General features: G+C 33.0%; 1 non-coding gene and 1 pseudogene across 1 annotated transcript; both read right to left on the bottom strand.

The window, feature by feature from the left end:
* Positions 1–684: 684 nt before the first annotated feature.
* Positions 685–1346, bottom strand: LOC18431212 (dirigent protein 22). The gene has a single exon (XR_016040552.1). It is a non-coding gene; the product is annotated as a dirigent protein 22 (transcript).
* Positions 1347–7171: 5825 nt separating this feature from the next.
* On the bottom strand, positions 7172–7735 carry LOC148780614 (dirigent protein 22 pseudogene; annotated as a pseudogene).
* Positions 7736–16501: the final 8766 nt, after the last annotated feature.

The following is a 16501-nucleotide window of genomic DNA, read 5'->3' as shown; positions in this document are numbered from 1 at the left end:
GCCCTATCTAATGGTTAGAAAGTGGATTCTAAAATTTCAATTTGAGAAGATACTCTTGTTTAGTCTCTTAGCCAATGTAGAAGAAGTACAATTCGCTCTGCCGAAAATGTAACAAGAATTGTTATTAGGGAGTGTACAATGAGGCCATTTTCCATTAATACAAAGTCCACAATTATTTATAAGCATCCCATATGAAATATGAAATATGAGAGTTTGGATGTGTCACAAAGTTCAAAAAAATTTCTTTCAAACTTTGAATTTGATCAATGGAATAAATGCGGAATTTCAAATCCAAGATTAACATAGAGTACCTTGTACCAAAACTTAATGATCTCATTGTATACTTTTCTATCTTTTTCTTGTGAGATTAAAGGAATGGAGACACAATGGTCCTTATTACTTGTTTTCTTTAACAAATGCAGTCGATTCCCGTTCCAAAAGCTTGAGCTCATGGTGGGGACAATCACACAAACATGAAAATCATTTATCGTGGGAATCACAAATCACAAAATGGTTAAAATCTCAAACAGAGCCAAGCTAGAAATGGATGACTATGACATTGCATTTCGACCAAGCATACAAACATGAAAATCAAATTACTGTTTGTGGGAATAAAGAATCACAAAATGGTTGAAGTGGAAATCAAAAGTCACAAAATGGTTGACAACTCAGAACAGAGCCAAGCTAGTAATGGATGACTGTGACATCGCATTCGAGCACAAAGCTCCTGGTGACCTTGTTCGCAGAGTAGGTCTTAGCGAGGAGAAAGCCACGAGCAAGACGAAAGGCTCCACTCCCTCCCACAATGGACATCTCCCTTACATTCTCCAAAGTGGGATTCCTCCCAATCATAGTAAGCGTGCTTCCGTTTAACTCTCCGGTCGTGAACAGAAAGTTGAGTCCCATGAAAAGGCTGAATTCAGTCTGAGATGCCGAGGCATAAATTCCCTGCATTCTCCCTATTACCTTAGAAGTTATGGCACGGCCCTGAGTCAGGGGGTCATCTACTACGTTCAACATACCGAAGAATGTCGAAGAGGTTATGGTGGTGTTAGCCATGGCCACAATCAAAGCCGTCGCATTCTTAGTACCGCTCGCTATGTCGTGGAAGTAGAAGTGGAGATAACTCACCTTCTCTTTCCCTAGGCCTAAGCTCTTCTTCCAGTCCGCACCTGCCTTGCAGGCGACAATGGAGGAAAAGAGAAGCATGAGCAAGACCACCAGCCCTCTCATTTTTCTTTTTCTTCTTCCTGGGTTGGAGCCCAAAACCTCAATGTTGCAGCCCAAAACCCTTGGCAAGAGAACATTGGCAACATAAGATAAAATGAAAAGCATTACACAATTTGGGGGAGAGCATGCCAAATTTAACATTTAAGTTTTTAGTAATTTACGTATGGACAGAAAACAAAAATGAAATGGGAAAATTTTGGGCAAAAATTACGTGAAAGGTCAGTCAACCAATATTTTTTTCAATTTTTTCCTAAATTGGCCCCAATCCAAAGATGACATCTTCTGACCGCTTTTTAATTCTTATTTTTTTAGTTTTTTTTCTGGTAGCAGTAGCATAGTGCCCTGTTCAGAAGGCAGTTCGAAGTTGGCATCCTCAGACCACCTTACTTCTTAGCAAACAAATGAGCTAACGCCGTTTGAGGATGCCAACCACGGACTGCCCTAAAGAGTATCAGAGAAGGCAATCCAAGAAAGGGCACCTCATACCGCCTCCGAATGCTTAACAAAGTCATTCTTTCCTGTTTGAGGATGCCAATCTCGAACCTCTTTGAAGATCACCACATAAGGTGGTCCGATGATGCTGCATCGGATTGACTACGCAGTGCCCCAAACATTAGGGCAAAGCCCTACTATGGAAAAAACATAAAAAAAAAGGTTAAAATGTTGTTCGAGGATGGTATCCTCAGACTGAAGGGAAATTTTGAAAAAATAAAAAACTCCAGGTTGATCGACCTTCCGTGTAATTTTAACTCAAATTGACTCATTTTATATTTTAGTATTCTTTTGATATCGATAGATACTTCACTCTAACCTTTTTATTAAAAAATATTTGGTGGTTTTTCATTACCATCGTCACTTAATGCTCGACCACCCCTATAGGTCGAGCATGTTTGGGGGGTGTTTTGGATCCAACTATTTATAGATCATCTTTCTTTTTTTTTCTTTTTTTTTTTTGAATGATAAAGTGAATTCATCAAGTACTATAAGGGGTGCACAAGGAAAGAAAGGAATAGAGAAGAAGTAAGAGAAAAGAAGAGAAAAGCAGGGTTGGAAAAGAGGGAGAGAGAGAGAGAGAACTCCCTTCAATAGTGACTATGGCTGAGCTTGTTCAGGTTTAGATACACCAATATTTATCTCCCAAAGATCAACTTCATTGGCAGTAACATGAGTGCAAATGCACAAAATAAGATAAAAAGGACATTGCCCAAAGTGGCCCCTTAGTAATCCGCTTTACCTTAGCTGAAAGAATATCACCAAAGATTCAAAGTCACCTCTTGAACTCCCATCAAAATTCAATCTGTACTTGTCTTGGTAAGGTGGAATCCAATTAGAATATCTAAGAACTCCATTTATGTTTGGAAAAATTTTATATAAGGGTGAGACCGTAAACAATCAAATTAAGGTGCATCTCAAAATTCATTAGATTGTTTTGATGCCCAAAAATTAATTATCTCGACCTCGAGATAAATAGACATGATAAAAAATATATTTCTAAGTCTTGGAAACAATGCATTTTGTAATCTATGTTCTGGACTGTCAATTTTCAAGTTTTCATAGATTTGCTCGATATAAACTATTTTTGAAGTTTTAAATTTTCTAATGAAAATAAGGGATTGTATACGAAGAGACCATTGACCTTTGGCACAGGCAAACCACAATTATTTATAACCATCCGATGTGAAATTTGATAGCTTGGGTGTGTCATAAAGTTCGAGAAGATTTCTTTTGAAATTTGAGCTTGAACAATGAAATAAATGCAGCCAATGGTCAAGATTAATTGGGGTCACCTTGTATCAAAGGTCAATGGTCTCATTATATATATTTTTTTAAAATTTAAGCCATCACAAAGTTTTAACAACACCGTTCGACCATTTAAAAATACACCTTACTTTGATTGTTTAGTGCCTTGGCCTTATACAAACAACACCCTTTATGTTTTGAGATCTTGTTGACCTGTGAAAAAATAATTTGGCACAAAAAAAACAAAAAAAAAGAACAACTCCAAATCGAACTGCCCCCATATATGATTGTGCTTCGACCATTTGATGGCACAAGTAGATGTAGGGTTTTAAGGACTCCAAATTTTCTATTGTAAAATATTTATATGCTAAACGCGGATAATAGTGGGATTTTCATGTAAAAGAAATGCCCCCGTAAGTTAATAATTTGGGCACAAGATCATGTGATAGGTGGTCTCGAGTGACGACTTTCTCGGCTACCTAATTTATATAATTAGCAAATCAACCCCTAATTTTTACAAATCAGCAAGTCAATTGTTTTATATCTCACATGCATGTGCATGAGAGAGAGAGAGTGTACTCACAAGAGAGAGAGTGAATAAGCAAGAGAGAGAAATCTACACACCCATATTATAGGATACCTAAATTTGAGAGAGAGGGAGAGCGAGATCAACCATCTTTTCATATCTTAATAAGAGATTTTCATATCCATCCTTAACTTAATATTGTTTTAATATCTTAATTAGGGAGGCACAAGAGAGAAAGATTTCTAGATCCTCCTTATCTAACATTGTTTCTTCTGCATTGTTTTTAAAACCTCTTAAAGTTAGATCGGTGTATTTTTTTTATTTATTTTTTATCACACATTTTCTAAAAGTTGTGCATGCAAGTCATCCCTATTTTTTCCCTTTATTTTTTGTTTCAAACCTCCTAAAATGGGTACATATCCCCAATTCAATCCCTATTGTGCGTAACTAATAACAAGAGAGAGAGAAAGTACCGACAATTTAAAATTTGATAAATATAAAAATTTAACCTATATGATTAATATATAGTAGCAATAAATTAGGGTGTGGTTTCTATAAGGTTGCACCTTAAATAATCCAATTAAGGTGCACCTCCAAATTTTAGTATAACATATAATTTTGGGGTAAATTTTTTTTAAGATTATTTGAAAATCTATCTTCATTTATAATTATAAAATTTTAGACTCCAAAAATGGATAAAATCAAATAGATATATAAAAATTTTTAAATCTTGAAATTAGACGGTCTAGATAACGTGTTGCAAAATGCGCCTTTTTTGAGACTCAAAATCTTTTTTTTTTTCATATTTATACATCTCTATGTCGAGATGATTAATTAGAGGGTTTTTTGATATTAAAACAACCTTTTCTGATAGATTTTGAAGTGCAACTCTATTTCTACATTTTGATGATGCAAACATATATAAACTTTTTCCATAAAAGTATCGTGCCTTAGTATATAATGGGTGCGCTTTCTATAAGGTTGCAACCTTAAACAATCCAATTATGGCGCATCTCCAAATTTTATCATAACTAGTAATTTTGTTTTAAAAAATTCTTAGAATTATCTTAAAATCTATTTTCATATCTAATTAGAAAATTTGAAACTCCAAAAATAGTTAAAATCAAGGAGTTCTATAAGCTTATAAAAATCTTGAAAATGGCAGCCTAGGTAAAGTGTTGCAAGATGCACTATTTCTGATGCTTAAAAACTTTTTTTTTTTATATCCATACATCTCGATGTCGAGATGATCAAGTAGGGGGTTTTTCAACTTTAAAACAACCTTTCTAATAGATTTTTGAGGTGCATATGTAATTCTACATTTTAAGGTTGCAACCTTACATAAACGTTTTCCTTATATAATAATGTAAATAAGAGAAAATAAAATTCAAGTTTTCCTCATATAATAATGTAAATAAGAGAAAATAAATATCAAGATAGAGAAAGATAGGCATACCATATCTAAGATTGAGTTTCCATTTTTAATGAGCGAGAGAGATTTCCATATCATTGATTATCTCCACATTGTTTCCATATCTTAATTTGAGAGAGAGAGAAGAAATTCTTTTCATATCTTAATGAGAGATTTCCATTAAGAGAGGCACAAGAGAGAGATTTCCATATCCTCCTTATCTCAACATTGTTTCGTCATATTCTTTTTAAAACGTCCTAAACTTGGTAACAATTAGATCTTGCATTTTTTTTGTTGTTTTTGTTTATACATCCCTTTCCTAAAAGTTCTACATGCAAGTCATACCTAAAATTTTTTCCCCTATTTTTTGGTTCAAACCTCCTAAAATGGGTACCTAACCCCAACTCAACCCCTATTGTACCCAATAATCACGAGACAGAGAGAGAGAAAGTACCGACAATCTAAAATATGAAAGATATGAAAATTTATCCTTTTTTATTTTTATAATATATAAAAGAGCAATTAAATTTATCTTATTATAGTAAGTATATATATATATATATATATATATATATATATATATATATATATATATATATTTATATATATATATATATATATATATATATATATATATATATATATATATATATATATATATATATATATATATGAAAAATCTTCCCAATGCCTATAGGTGAAAATGAACAGTGATTTCGCCTATACTCATCATCTTCCAAAGTTCATCGTAAGGTCACGATTGTATGTTAGTGTTTCAATTTTTATTTTAGTTTTATTATAAATCAGAATGATTTGAAATTTAGAGTGTGTGTACATCTTAGTGAGATGCACCTAATAAAAATATAAAAAAAAATATTTCGTAAAATATAAGTTGACCAAAATACCCCCATAAATTTTCAGAGGTATTTTGGCCAATTTATATTTTACGAATTATTTTTCTTATATTTTTATTAGATTCTTCTATTTTTGATGAATACACGCTGCAAATTTCAAATAATTCTGATTAGTAGAAAAATAAAAATAAAAAAGAGAAACACTACCAGGCAACTGTCACCAAGCGATGAACTTTGGACGGTGATGAGCATATGCAAAATCACTGTTCATTTTTGCCTATAGGCATTATGTAGTGTTTTCCATATATATATATATATATATATATATATATATATATATATATATATATATATATATATATATATATATATATATATATATATATATATATATATATATATATATATATATATATAAAGAAAAAGGCTGGTGTAGGTCTACGAGCTCACATCTACATATAAGTCTAACGGCAAGACATCAATCCTCAACAGGACGTACTTTCAAATAGACTTGAAATATGTTGTTTTGGTATCAGAATTCTTTTTGATGGCCTAAAATTTATTTTCATCTCTAACTATAGAATTTAAAGTTAAAATATAGAGTATATTGAGCAAATCTATGAACACTTGAAAATCTTGAAAAATTGATGGTCTAAATGTACTATTTCCAATACTTAAAATCTATTTTTTCTCATGTCCATACATCTCAAGGTCGAGACAATCGATTTGAGGGTTCTTTTTAGTATCGTAACAACTTTTTCTAATGAATTTTTGATATTTGATTGTTTAGAGCCTCACCCTTATATAAATTTTTTTATTTAAGGAATATAGAAGTTTAAATATTAAAAAATAATAAAATATCACATTTCCACAAGTCTATTATCGTTAAAAATTGGGTAGTTGGAAGCATTAATTGGAAGAGAGATCAAAGGATTGAAACAGAAAAGCAGCCCTTGTCCCACCCGGAATTCTAAGATCCAGTAATAAAATCTTCCCTAAAAAAGAAAAGTGACATCCCAACGATAGAGATAAAAAGTCTTACATCGAGAGTGAAATTCTTTATTTAAAATTATTACTACGAAACAACAACCAATGCAGGTCAACAATAGCCCTGCCACCAAGACTTTATTTTTATTTATCCTTCAACTACCCTACTATAGAGCTGGAAGATAAATATGTTACTTCTTTTATTTTTATTAAAAAAAGGAGACAGGGCCTTCTTTTCAACTGATTTTATGATAAAAAAAAAAAAAAAAAGAAGAAGAAAACAAAACAAAACAAAACAATAGCCCCTAATTATCTAAAAAATCCATAGTAAACTTTATTCCGTTTCCAAGAACAATAGACCTGGTTCACTCTACAGCACACAAGGACAACTGCACCACCAGAAATTTTAAAGATCAGGCCGAGTCAGTAGTGAATAACAGTGACATGGTACTCCATGATAGCATTCAAATTGGTGGCGTTGAAGGAGTATGTTCGGAGGCGAGCATAACCGCGAGCCAATCGAAATACCCCATTCCCACCCACCACGGACATCTCTCTTACCCTATTCAAAATCGGGTTCCTACCGACGACTGTGAGCTCACTCCCATTGAACTTGCCCTCTGTGAAGAGGAAGTTCATCTCCATAAAGATAGTTGGCTCAGTTTGGGACACAGAGGCAAAGATGCCTTGGGCCTTTCCGATCATCTTCGATGTAAGGTTGGGGCCCTCAGTGAGTGGTTGGTCCATAACCCTGACCATGCCAAAGAGGGTGGGTGAGGACTGGGTGATATTGGCCTCGGCCACGATCAGAGGGGTCGGGTTCTTCGCATCGAGCATGTCGTGGAAGTAGAAATGAAGGTAGTCCACTTTCTTCTTGCCTAGGCGTAGGGGTCCTTTCCATTCCTCACCATCCTCAAAGCCCTGAGCCTCTAAGGTGGCCAAGAGCAACAAGGAGGCTAGCCCTATGGCTAATGTGTTTCCTCTCATCTTAGGATGGATTAGCACCAAAATCTTGGTTAAACCAATAACTTCCTCCTAATTAAGCTATGGGCTCATTTAGTGGGCCTATTCACAAGGGCATGCTCTTTGTATAGTAACCTAATTAGAAGACTTTTCTTGCTTTACGGGTTAGTTATCTGCAAAGTCTTAGCTGCCATTAGGTATAGCACGTTATGCTTTTGTGATGTTGACGTTAATATAATGTTTACAATTTGCCACTTGGCCGTGTTGTTATTTTATCAATGCTTGAAAGATTTTCAATCCGGATCGAAATTGGCAGATTTGGATTGGGAATTGTGGTAGACGATCTGGTTCCTACAGTATATCGCGTATCCAGTTGTTCCCTCCTAAAACCCAACGGTTCTAGATAGAACCAACTAATTCTGTCATAGAACTGACAGAACCAGTCAATTCTACAGAAACCGGTTCAGCACCCTACTTCCCACACATGTTTTTAGTATACCTTAATTTTTGGAGCAATTTACATATGGACACAAAATAATTATATAAAATATAAAATGGGCTGTTTTTGGGCAAAATTACTAGAAGGATCGGTCAAAACGTTATTTTTTTTCTTATTATGAAATTACCTCTCAATTTGAGGATACTTAGACTGCTTTTTAATTTCATTTTTTAGTTTTTACAATAAATAGGGTTGTGACCTATGGTTTGGGGCGATCCGAGACCTCATTGAACCCTTCAATGCCTTGTTTTGGTGGTGTTCTGGTGGTCCCATGTTAGAATCCTAGGACCGCATTAAACCCTTTGATGCCTTCAAAATAAGGAACATCGACAAACTTTTGGGTAACCATCTCCTGTATCCTTTTGGGCTTCCATGCCCTTTAATAAGGGCTTGCAAATCAAGATCTGTTTTTTTTTTTTTTTTTTTTTTTTGGGTAATTCAGTGAAGAAGACAAGCCTCTATCCATTTTTTTCGATAGATTAAGAATTAGCTTTTAAAGGTATTAATAAAATAGTGTTAGTGATGGAAATGAAAACCACAACGTTGTGACTAGGGTGTGGGGTGCTAAAACCACGACCTTAGGCCCTTCCCAAACCGAGATCTTTTTTGTGAACAAAAAATCGCGAAGCGTCCCTTTTAATGACATAAACTCTCTCTCTCTCTTTAATTTACCTCCATTCTTTAAGCAACTGGCAATATGCATGATGGAGTCCATCTTAAAGTTCGTTTTCTTTTGCCTCTCCCATTAAAATGTGGGAAGAGAAGAAAAACCCTTTGACCCTTATGTTTAACCTTATAGAAAAATTTGGGTTAGAAAATTTCATTTCACAACAACTACTGGTATTTTGAACCTCCTGTTGACTGTAAAAGGATTGTAACGGACAACACACGCTTAGATATGATACGTTATCGATATTTACATGTTTTTTTTAAATAATTAAAAACTATAATGCAATACCACTTTATTATATTTTAACCTAAAGAGCTAGATTTTAAAAAAGAAAAAATGAGTGATTTTTTGAAAATTTTTAGGCAGAAACCGTCTGATGTGGCTGATTCGCCAATCCAACCTGATTTTTCAAATGGAAGATCTGGGTCACGGATCCGTGTTTTGAAACCTTTTATTGGATATAAACATTTTATCTATTTTAAGAATAGATGCAATTTTTATGAGGCTTAGGATTTATAAAAAGAACTTAAGGCCTCGCATCGAAAGTGCATTTGGAAAACAATTTCGACATTGGAAATCTGTCCAATGGCTCTAAAGTCAGTTTCCATCACCAATTACGAAATTTGAAGCTAAAAAATTATACAGATCTTGAAAATTGACTTATTCGACTGATACAAAAGATGGACTTGGGTACAAAGAAGGGCAAAGCTTGGGCTTGTGGAAGAGAGAGAAATGTGGTGGTTGGGTGGCGGCATATCCTCCACACCTCTTCCATAGGGTTTAAATATTGAAACAGGCTTTACATGCCAGCTTCGGCTTTTCGGGCCGGTCTAGGTTAGGCCCGAAATCATTTTTGCAGGCCCGGGTCAATCATGAAAATTCCAGGATTTTTCATGTCGGGCTCGGGCCGTCCATAGCCGAGCTAGTGGCAGGGCTTTTCTTTAATTTCAAGATGAGTAATAGAGCGAAACACACGTGTGGGGAAATATAAGCCAAGAGAAAGGGCAATGTTAGAGTTCGAATTAACAAGTTTGACATTTGGCCACAATTGGCTACGTTGTTTTCATACCCTTTGTTTTGATTCTTTTTTTTAAAATCTTTTTTACGTTGTATCACGCCATAACTAACACGAGATATTGTTACTTGGAAAGCTTTCTGTGTGCCACTAGGAAAGCGTATATATGCCATTCCTCTCAACTTTTCGATCCGAATGGATCGGGAAATGACTTCAATCATAATGTCATACCTAAAAATACTTTTTTATTTTTAATTTTTTTTTTAAATCATGTAAATACCATTTTTTTTTTTTTAAATCATGTAGATACTCAAATGTCTTGCCTAAATACACTCATAAAGTAGCACCTTCGAAAAATACTAACAAAATATTTTAAAAAAATTGGATGACAAAATACACTTGAAAGCTTCCTTGGTAATTTGGTTATTTTATTTTTTGAAAATATTGTTTCAATATTTTACATAGATATGTTCCATTGAGATGGTGAAACACCAAATTTCACCTTTATATAATTTTTAAAAATTGAAATAAAATACTTTGAGACGTGGAATCTGATCAAACAGTGAGAAGTTGACTCGTGATATGAGGGCTGAAGCTTTCCCCACCATCCATTTAGAATAGACGGCTGAGGGAGAGAGGCAAATATATAAATTCTCTATGGCTAGTAGCCTATAAAAAGCATTTCCGTTTCTATTTGCTCAGTCCTCAATATTATTAGATGGTACATGCAAATTGTGTTGGGAAAATAATTCAGAAGTGAAAAGGGTATCTTAATCATTTTGCCTCATTGGGATTATCTTAGATTTTGGGAGTTCAAGAGAATCTTCTAGTCTTGTGAGGAAACAAAGGGTCCTAGGAACGAAAGGAAATGGTTATTATCCTTTCTATATTGCGTTGGAACAATAGTTACTGGGAGCGGGAGCAGGAGCGGCTCCGGTTCAAGGAACAGTGAGCGCCGGATCGATGACTGTTTAAAGCTCTGGAGCTCAAGAAGCGAGTTTTGGTGAGGGTAGAAGTTACGGATCGAGATCCCGTTTGAGCAAGGAGCAAGATCCCGATACATTGGGATCGAGATCCCCATTTAACGGGAACGCGTTCCATGTATTTATGGAGCGAGATCCCGTTTGATTAGGTTGTGAGATCCCGTTTGAGTACGAAGCGAGATCTTGATACATTGGGATCGAGATCCCTATTTGACAGGAACGCGTTACATGCAACATGGGATCGCGTTCCCATATCTATTAGGATCGCGTTTCCATCGACAACAAGTACGAGATCCCATTTAATGTTGAGTCTCGCCCCCAACTAAATAATACCACGATCCTATTTAGCTAGAATCGAGCTCCATTCATTGTAGGATCGCATTTCGCACAATGGTGGTCCATGCCCCCATCGCAGAACTCCACTTGTATGAAGAACCCAATTCCATTACACATGGATTCGTGCACCAAGTAAGCACGGCAGCCTGTTCACATACAAATGCAATATCAATTTGGTTAAATATAAAAACCATTGTTCTATCTATCAATGGCCCATGCGGCTAGATCCATGCGCAACCAATCCTTGGTGTCCTTGGATTAATTAAATCCCATTAATCTAGTGTGAAATAAAGTCTTTTAATGCTATAAATGATTAATCTTAGTATTATTCAAATTCACATATATGATACGAAAATGAGCTTTACGTTGTCGTTTATATACATGAAAATATATTGTCTAGGATTTGGGTAACATTTGGATACAACCTAAGTATATATGGTTACTGTTAGACTTAAATTTGGGAAATGCATCACCTTTATTTTTTGGCAGAAATAACTATATGAAAATTTTACTAAAAGAATTAATTTTTATATTTAAATTTTATTTTTATTTAAGAAGTTTCTTTTAGAAAGTTATAAGATGGTAAAATAAATTTATTCAAATTTTTGAAAAAATTTATTGTCATAGACATAAAGATAATTTTTTAAATATATATATATATATATATATATATATATATATATATGAGAAAGTCTTCCCAACGCCTATAGGCGAAAATGAATAGTGATTTTGCATACCCTCATCACCATCCAAATTTCATCACGCGGTTACGATTGCCCCGTAGTGTTTTATTTTTAATTTTTTTAAAAAAATCATAATGACCTGAAATTTGGAGAGTATGTACATCTTACTGATGCGCATCTAGTAAAATGTACATCTTAATGATGTGCATCTAATAAAAATATAAAAAAAGTTATCCGTGAAAAATAAATTGACCAAAATACCCCTGAAAATTTTGGAGGTATTTTTGTCAATTGTTTTCATGTAAAATATTTGTTTTTCTAATTTTTTAAGATTCCCCTATTTTTTTTGAATACACGATCCAAATTTCAAGTCATTTAGATTTGTAGAAAAAAAAAATGAAAAATGAAACACTATCAGACAATCGTGACCGCACTATGAACTTTAGACGATGATGGGGGTAGGCAAAATCACTATTCATTTTCACCTATAGGAGTTGCGTAGTGTTTTACTTTATATATATATATATATATATATATCCAAATTTGGGAACTCATTTGAGAATTATATAGTATTTTATAAAATCAAAGATATAGGAAATGTTTATATCAGGTTGCAACCATAAAATGTAGAACTAAGGATGCACCCCAAAAATCTATCGGAAAATGTTGTTTTAATGTTGAAAGAGTCTCTAATTGGTCATCTGGACATCAAGATGTACGAGTGTATGAACAAAATAAATAAATTTGAGTGCCAGAAATTGTGCATCTTGCAACATATCATCTACAATGTTACAGAACGCGTTCCGTGAGACAGTACGAGCGAGATCCATGAAGTAGAGGAAGCGGAATCTATTGTGTATGGGACCAAAATCCGTGCTTTAGCGAGAGAGAGATCCGTTGTTAATGGAAGCGAGATCCCTGAAGTAGAGGGAGCAAGATCCTTGAAGTATCGGGAGCGAGCTCCGTTGTGAATATGATTGAGAATCCTAAAAATTGGAGCGACATCCCAAAAATATGGGAATGGGTTCGAGCGAAATCCTGGTTCCGGAAAGCCGGAGCAAAATTCCGGAGCGGCCTGGTAACTATGGTTGGAACTAGTCGATAAATCCCTTATGAATGATGCCTCAAATTTTGGTATGTGACCTCTGACACAATGGGTTTTTTAAGTTTTAAGTTTTTTAATCTTATTTTTAGATTTTAAGTCTGGTGTTATTTTTGTCTTTTAGATTTTAAGTTTAGGGATATGCATGTGCGGTGCACGTGTATTAAATATTAGTCAATAAAATATATATTTAATCTTAAACTGGCATATTCGCTTTTAGAGAGTTATAGAAAGAGAGATTTTGTTGATCCATATTCACATATGGGCTTCTATTAGAAAATAATTTCTCATATTAAAATTATATTATTTTATAACCCACTTTAAAATTATTATTAATCATAGCCTTGAAACAATCAAATTAGAGCCTACGTCAAAATTTCACTAGATGAAGTTGTTTTGATGCCTAAATATCCTCAAATTGATCATCTTGACATCAAGATGCATGAACATGAGAAAAAAATGGATTTTAAGTTTTTAAAATAGTGTATTTTACAACGCATTTTTGGACAGTCAATTTTCAAGATTTTCAAGTTTTCATAGATCTGTCAATCTACACTATTTTTTAAGCTTTAAACTTTATGACTAAAGATAAAAATATATTTTAAGGCTATCAAAAATATTTCCAATATTAAAACCACATTTCTTAATAGTATTTGAAGGTAGGCCTATTAGTAAATATGTTATTTACTAGTAAGTAAATATTCTTCTAGACAATTAGAAAAACTTTATATCACATAAATTTCAAAATATGCTTATAATTGTATTAATGACTTGCATTTTGAGGTAATTATTTTCTTAAAAATAATTTCAATTACATTATTTACATATCTAATTTGTAGTTACGGTAAATTACTATCTTGTTTTCCTTTTTCTGTATATGCAAGCATATCATTAACTAATATAAATAAATTTACTTTTACGTATATTAGTAAATACATTATTTAGTTATAAGTAAGTATTATTTTTAAAACTGGAGAAACTGAAAATACAAAAAAGAAAAACAAAGAAAGAATTATTTTTTTGTTAAAATTACTTTAATATAAAGTTCGCGAACGCTTTTTTTTTACCTATAAGTAAATATTATTCTAAAAAATTTGAAAAAATAAAGTCCCAAAAATGTGTCACATGGTATGTGTAATAAACAACCCATGATAATTAGATATTTATTGCAATTAAAACTAATAATAAAGTTGGTATACATGCCAAAAAAAGTAAAATGATATATATGCCTTTCTCTTGATACTATATAACGTAATATCAAACAAATATAAAAATTGATACCTTAATAACGTAGAGATGATAATATTATGAATATAATTCAATTTCATAATATTATGAATATAATTCAATTTCAAAAAAATTTATTAAATGTAAGCTAAACTAGTTAATATAAAGTAATAAATTCTATAAATAACATTAGAATTTATTTACTCTTAATAAATAATTACAAAGTTATGCTTATCTGATCATGAGATATACATAATATTTGATTAGGATTTTGAATCTTTTTGCAGATTTCAATTATATTTTTTGTATAATTAAGTGCACATATATTTGTCACATGAACTTTATAACAATTATTACTATTATTAGTTATTATAACTAAGTAATTAGTTATAATAATTTAAACAATTATTGATAAATTAAAATGTAAAAGTAAAATAATTTAAACAATTATTGATAAATTACCTGAATGTGTATTTAGTTGTATGGAATAAGCTATAATTACATGATTTGGAGCAATTGCACTATTATAGGGTTGTAAAATAATATATTCGTTTTTTTTCTATTTATGAAAAATTTGGGTAGGAGGCCTTCTCCCTCACCGACGAAAAATTTGGATAAGAAGCCTTCTTCCCCACTAATTTACCCAAAAAAATAAGAAAGTCTTGGAAGGCCCTGTAGGTGACTGTCATTTCCATCCAAAGTATATTGGACTGGTTATTGTTGGGATGAATTAGATGAGCTTTTCTGGTGGAATTCATGGCAAAATTGACAAAATAAATTCTTGGCCATCTTTCTTTCAAGAGAAAGGGGATAATGGGATTCTCCCATTCCTTGAAAGCAATGGTTTGAACCTTCGTCATCAACCCATGTTGCTCATTGTTTATCTTTCGAGTAGCTCATCGATCTCATTGCCATGTATATATGGAATTGTAGTAACTCCCAAATTTATTGTTTTTTTAATTTTTCTATTGAAATAACAATGGTAGTTATGTTGCTTTCAATCTCTCTCATTGGTCTCTTCTTGATTTAGTATGCAGATACTTTTTTATCAGTGGCTCAATATTTTACACCTATGCGATTGATTTAGTTCAGTTAATATTTTCACCATGATCTCTGAATTCTCTTTTCAAGTAGTTAATATTTTTACCATTGGCATATACAAAAAAAAAAAAATTGTATAGAGTAAATCAAAACATTAAGCAGCCTAATCAGTATGTAGTTCTAATCATAGTATTCATGTTTCAATGCAAAAATAAAAATAAAAATTGCAAGCATAGACCACCTCAACATCACATGACATTAGAGAAAACAAGAAAAAAATACAAAGTAATAACCAAAGTAAATTCAATACAACATACTTATATGCGACGGAAAGAGCGTGAGAGGGGAGAAATGTGGATGCATATGACTGAGAGGATGAGGGAGACAAACTTATATAGAGATGAGAAATCACAGAGATGGAGAGAGTGTTGGGAAAACCATATAGAGACAAAGGGAGGAAAGAAATTTAAATATAACGATTTTAGGGAGAATTTTAAAACAGTAGAGGGAGGAGAGACAATTAAATTTGAGATTATGGGGGCGGAGAGAGTAAATAGAGGAAAATATTAAATGTTTAGAAACATTTAGAGTTAACCAGAGAAAAAAACAATCAGAGGAGCAGAGAGGTAGAGTGATTTTAGAAATGTTATAATAGGAACTTTTAAAAAAGAGGGAGAGAGAGAGGTAGATTTATTAGAAGAGAAAAAATAAGAGAGATTTTAAGAAAGTTGATTTATGAAGAGACTGAGAGTAGGTACATGAGAATAAAGAGAGAGAAAAAAAATCGGTGGAGATGTATTAGAAAAGAGAAAATAGAGACACGTGGCGCAAGAATAAGGATAAAAAATAAAGTATAATATGTGTAACAAGAAAATGGAAGTTACGGTAGAGAAGTTTTGAAATGTGGGGAGAGGTAGAGAAATTTTAAGAAAGTTAATTTATTAGGATAGAAAGAGAATGGAGGTATGTGGAAAGAAATTAATTACTAATTAATTTTTACGAACCTCCTAAAACTGAACCTACTAGATCTTGTTTTTTTTCTTATCCCATTGATGGTCTAGAGCCTTGGATGCTAGGCTGGCAAAATGTTTATACAAGCCAAGTTGTCTGAGTCTTGGAATCACTAACCAATCCTTGGACAAAAATTCACAGTCTAGGGATTGGTTTGACGTTTTTTACCTCTGACTTCTTGACTCACACAATCCTCACAAAAACCTAGCGGTCCGAGGATCTA

The sequence above is a fragment of the Amborella trichopoda genome, chromosome 9 (assembly GCF_054954075.1).
Source record: "Amborella trichopoda isolate Santa Cruz 75 chromosome 9, AtrichopodaSantaCruz75HAP2 v2.0, whole genome shotgun sequence".
NCBI lineage: Eukaryota > Viridiplantae > Streptophyta > Magnoliopsida > Amborellales > Amborellaceae > Amborella > Amborella trichopoda.
The sequence above is the reverse complement of the archived record's forward strand: the minus strand, read 5'-3'. Positions and strand labels throughout refer to the sequence as shown.